This window comes from Cetorhinus maximus, chromosome 3 (assembly GCF_964194155.1).
Source record: "Cetorhinus maximus chromosome 3, sCetMax3.hap1.1, whole genome shotgun sequence".
Lineage (NCBI taxonomy): Eukaryota > Metazoa > Chordata > Chondrichthyes > Lamniformes > Cetorhinidae > Cetorhinus > Cetorhinus maximus.
Window position 1 is genome coordinate 161,524,549 of NC_135881.1, and position 6,000 is coordinate 161,530,548.

Sequence of the window (6,000 nt, forward strand, 5' to 3'; positions counted from 1 at the left end):
TAATCATATGGTAGGACGGGCTATCAAAGAAGAAATAGTAGGAGCTTGTCAGAAAGGTACTCTGATTATCATGGGGGGTTTTAATCTGCATATAGACTGGAACAACCAGATGGGCAAAAGCAGAAAACATGACGAATTCATAGAATGTTTTAGGAATAATTTCTTAGATCAGATGTTCTGGAGCCAACCAGGGAACAGGCTACACTGGACCTGGTATTGTGCAATGAGATAGGATTAATTGATGACCTCATAGTTAAGGTGCCCCTAGGTAGTAGTGATCAGAATATGATTGAATTTACATTCAATTTGAGGGAGAGAAGATTGTGTCTAACACTAGTATTTTAAATTTAAGTAAGGACAATTGTGAAGATATAAAAACAGAGCTAGCAAAAGCAAACAGGCAATTTAGATTAAAGGATAGGTCAATAGAGATCCAGTGGCAGAGGTTTAAGGAGATATTTCAGAATACACAGAATAGATACATTCCAACAAGAAAAAAAAATCCAAAGGGCGGATCCACCATCCGTGGTTAACTAAAAAGTTAAAGATAGTATCAAACCTCGAGAAAAAGCATATAATTGTTCAAAGATGGATGGCAGGTCCTAAGATTGGACTGAACATAAAAAACAGCAAAGAATGATTAAAAAGGAGGGAAAAATTAGAGTAGAAAAGAAAGCTAGCTCGAAATATAAAGACAGACAGTAAGAGTTTCTATAGATATTTGAAACAGAGTTAACAAAGTTAACATTGGTCCTATCGAAAGTGAGTCTGGGGAATTAATAATGGAAAATAAGGAGATAGCAGATGAATTAAACAGGTATTTTGCATCAGTCTTCATTATAGAGAATACAAGTAACATCTCAGAAATAGCTGTAAATCAGGAATTGGAAGGGAGGGAGAAACTCAGGAAAATTACAATCACCAGTGAAGTGGTACTTAGCAAATTGTTGGAATTGTAGGTTGACAAGTTGCCAAGTCCTGTTGTATTTCATCCTTGGATCTTAAAAGAAGTAGCTAGTGAGATAGTTATTGTGTTGCTTTTAATTTTCCAAAATGACTATATTTGGGAAGATTCCATTAGATTCGAAAATAGCAAGTGTAAATCCCCTATTCAAAAAGGGAGGGAGACAGAAAGGAGGAAACTACAGACCAGTTAGCCTAACATCTGTCATAGGGAAGATGTTAGAAGCTATTATTAAAGATGTTATAACAGCGCACTTAGAAAAATTCAAGGTAATCAGGCAGAGTCAACTTGGCTTTGTGAAAGGGAAATCATGTTTAACCAAATTATTGGAGTTCTTTGAAGAAGTAACAGGTGCTGTCAATAAAGGGGAACCGGTGGATGTACTGTACTTAGATTTTCAGCAGACATTTGATAAGGTGCCACATCAAAGGTTATTGTGTAAAATAAAAGCTCATGGGTAACATATTGGCATGGATAGAAGATTGGCTGGATAACAGGAAACAGAGGGTAGGCATAAATGGCTCATTTTCTGGTTGGCAGGATGTGATGAGTAGTGTGCCACAGGGATCAGTGCTGTTGCCCCAACTCTTTACAAATTATATCAATGATTTGGATGAAGGGACCAATGGTATGGTTCTAAATTTGCTGATGGCACAAAGATAGGTAGGAAAGTAATAGGATATAAGGAGGCTACAAAAGGACATAGATAGGTTAGGTGAGTGGGCAAATGGCAAATGGAGTATAATGTAGGAAAATGTGAGGTTGTTCATTTTGGCAGGACGAATAAAAAAGAGGCATATTATTTAAATGGTGAGAGATTACAGAGCTCTGAAATGCAGAGGGATCCGGGTGCCCTTGTGCATGAATTGCAAAAGGCTAATATGCAGTGCAGCAAGTATTAAGAAAAGCTAATAGAACGTTATTGTTTATTGTGAGGGGAATTGAATACAAGAGTAGGGAGGTTATGCTTCAGTTGTACAGGGCATTGATGAGACCACACCTGGAGTACTGTGTACAGTATTAGTCTTCTTATTTAAGGAAGAATGTAAATGCATTAGAAGCAGTTCAGAGAAGGTTGTCCAGACTAATACCTGGTGGGTTGTCTTATGAGGAAAGGTTGGGCAGGTTAGGCTTGTATCTGCTGGAGTTTAGAAGTGTAAGAGGCAACTTGATTGAAACATATAAGATCCTGAAGGGTCTTGACAGAGTCACTGTTTCAAAATAAGGGGTTGCCTATTTCAGACAGAGATGAGGAGAAAATATTTCTCTCAGAGGGTTATGAGACTTTGAAGTTCTCTTCATCAAAAGGTGGTTTAGATAGAGTCCTTGAATATCTTTAAGGCAGAAGCAGATAGATTCTTGATAAGCAAGGGACTGGAAGGTTAGTGGCGCCAGGCAGGAATGTGAGGTTAAAATCAGATCAGCCATGACCTTATTGAATGTTGGAGCAGGCTAGAGGGGCCAAGTAACCTACTCCTGCTCCTAAATCGTGTTCGTATGAAAATATGATGGGCAGGCCTTTTTTAAAGGAGACCAATCTGTAAAGTCAGCAAGTTTCCCAACTTGACCTTCCGCCTCCTCCATGAAAATCTGGTCTGATTATTTCACCAGTGGGATTAATAAATTATTTACCAGATGGCACCCCAGGATTTGTTTCTGGGAGAAAGCAGTATGGTAGAGAGTATATCAATGACATCTCAAGCAGCCAAGAGATGATAGACTAGCAGCTAATGAAATATAACTGCCCTTTTTTTAAACCAGATTGGATTACCCAGTAATTCATATGTCACAAGCAAAGATATTATATTTTACATGACTTCAGATAGTCAGAGAAAACATGATCTGAAAATCAGGGCAGCTTTCTTTGAGGTCAGTGGCAAGTATCTTCTTAAATACCATTTGTGTCACTTCTGAACTTCACCAATCTCTCTATATCTATTGTTTCCTTTTGTTGTTTTTCTCTCTATCTCTCCCACATATTGCTAGCCTAAGCTACAGGCCCTAGTACAAACAGCTGCTTGAACACAATTGTATTTTAATTTAGTGTACAACATACTGTGGGACTGATTCACCCACCATCAGTCTTAACTCAATTCACAGTCGCAGAAACAGGCATATAATAGTGTTTGAATAAATTAAATATCATTATCTAACAGCGAATTTTATAACATATATAGCATCAATAATAATCATTTGCTTGAAAATAAATCACCACTTTGTGAATGACATGGTCTAATGTCACTCTGTGATTTATTTACAAACTCCAATCCCTGGAATCCATGTTCTACATATAATAATGTACAATGTACCTTCTAAGAATAATACAATACTGTTGGCATTTATTAAGGATGAACATTCAAGTCCATTTTTTGTTAAAATTCAACCCTGAACAGTTTGAAATTTGGGTCCTCAAAACTTAAACTACGGGGAAGAGAGATGGCCTAAGAAGTGACCAGATGGAGTTCCATACTGTGGATGAGAACAATTAATGACTTGCTTTTTGATGCCCTGCATTCCTTATTACAGGTGAAACTGGACTAGTGGAATGACTACAATACTACAACTCAAATAGGGATTGGGCACCATCCTGATTTCCCCAGTTTACCAGGTATTGTATTATACACAACCATCCTTCTCAATTACAGCACCAGAGACAAAATTAATGCATCCACTTTTAACGTACTGCCATGTGTACTGATCCAACTGGGACTATGTAAAGATAGACACAGCATAAGGCAACATGCACTGACTTGCCCCTTCTATCATTAGAGAAAAACACGTTCACCATGGGATTTTATATATTGGGTCATATCAGCAGGTCCATTTTGGTAGTAGGTAGCATTCTAAATGTATTACTTAAAAAGTGGCAATTCTGTTTGGTTCTGTAACTTATAATCAGATGCTGTTTTCTTGGCTGCTATGAAAGCAGGGACTGGTATGATAAAATGATAATTTTATCAACTGAACTCAACTTCTACTCAGCTTCCTAAGGCCCCTAAATGCACATCTTCCATTTTGGGTAAGGGCAAACAATAAGTGTACTTTGTCGAGCCTTAAAGCAGATATTAGGCTCTTTGCATATGCAAATAATGGACTTAACCACCTACTTCAGGCCCCTGCTGCCAAATTGGTTTCTAACACTGTTTGCCTGACAGAAAAGCAATCCTAAACACTCCCTAAACTAAAAGAAAGGAAAATAGTCACCGTAATCAGCACTCCAGTCACCATCATTCCTGGCCCTGAGATCCACTCTCTCCACCCAGATTCCAAATTCCGAACTCTCCAACTCATACCCTGCTCTGAGACTCCAATCTCTTCAACTTGGCACTCAATCCCAAGTTGAAGTCCCCAACTATAAGACAGAACTTTCTACCTGTGATAGGTTACTCTAGGATTTGGACATGAGAATTATGAGACATAATGAGGCAATACTCAAAGCTAAAATTAAATATTGATGTCTTTTCTAGATTTGAATAATACAAGACATCCATTATAATACACTTGTTACAATGCACCTGTTACAGTCAATCGCAAATACAAATCCAACCCGGCCAATTACCACCCCATCAGTCTACTCTCGATCATCAGTAAAGTAATGAAAGGGGTCATCAACAATGTTATCAAGCATCACATCTTAGCAATAAGCTGCTTACTGATGCCCAGTTTGGGTTCCGCTAGGGCCACTCAGCTCCTGATAAAGGTAAAATACTGCGGATGCTGCAAATCTGAAACAAAAACAAAAAATGCTGGAAAAACACAGCAGGTCTGATAGCATCTGTGGAGACAAAGAGAGAGTTAACATTTCGAGTCTGTATGACTCTTCTTCAGAGCTGAAGGGAAGTAGGAATGTGGTGAAATAGATACTGATTAAGGCTGGCAGAACAGGTGAAGCTGGATAGGAGGCCAGCGATAGGTGGAGGCAAAGGAGAGATTGCGAAAGATACCATAAACAAAAGGTCAAAGGGTTGTTAATAGTGATGGTTCTGGCTAAAGGAGGTGCTAACGGTGACATAAAGCGTGGAAAGCAGAATGTGATAATGGCAGGACCAGGGTAAGCACTCTGGAAAGTGACAGATGGCCCAAGTGGGGGTGGAGTGGGGGGGAGGGGATGGTGGTGGGAAAAAACATTGAAAAGGCTAAAAGCTGGGGATAAAACAATAAATAAAATGGAACTAAATTTAAAAATAATAATAATGAAAATAAGAGTGGAATAAATAAATAAATAAATAAATAAAATTAAAACATGAAAATGAATAAGAAAAAAGGGGGGATCAAAAAGGGGTGAGGATGGAGGAGACAGTTCATGGTCTGAAGTTGTTGAACTCAATGTTAAGTCCAGAAGGCTGTAAAGTGCCTAATCGGAAGATGAGGTGCTGTTCCTCCAGTTTGTGTTGAGCTTCACTGGAACATTGCAGCAGGCCAAGGACGGACATGTGGGCATGAGAACAGGGTGGTGTGTTGAAATGGCAAGCGACAGGAAGGTCTAGGTCATGCTTGCAGACAGACCGAAGGTGTTCTGCAAAGTTGTCATCCAGTCTGCGTTTGGTCTCTCCAATGTAGAGGAGACTGTATTGGGAGCAGCGAATGCAGTAGACCAAATTGAAGCAGGTGCAAATGTGAGGTGCTGCTTCACTTGAAAGGAGCATTTGGGCCCTTGGGTGGTGAGGAGGGTGGAAGTAAAGGGGCAGGTGTTGCACCTTCTGTGGTTGCATGGGAAGGTGCCGTGGGAGGGGGTTGAGGTGTTCGGGGTGATGGAGGAGTGGACCAGGGTGTCCCAGAGGGAACGGTCCCTACGGAATGCTGACAGAGGGGGTTTGAGGGGAAGATGTGTTTGGTGGTGGCATCATGCTGGAGTTGGCGGAAATGGCACAGGATGATCCTTTGAATGCGGAAGTTGGTGGGGTGAGAAGTGAGGACAAGGGGGATCCTATCATGGTTCAGGGAGGGAGAGGAAGGTGTGAGGGCAGAGGCACAGGAGATGGGTCAGACACGGTTGGGAGCCCTGTCAACCACTGTGGTTGGGAATCCTTGCTTAA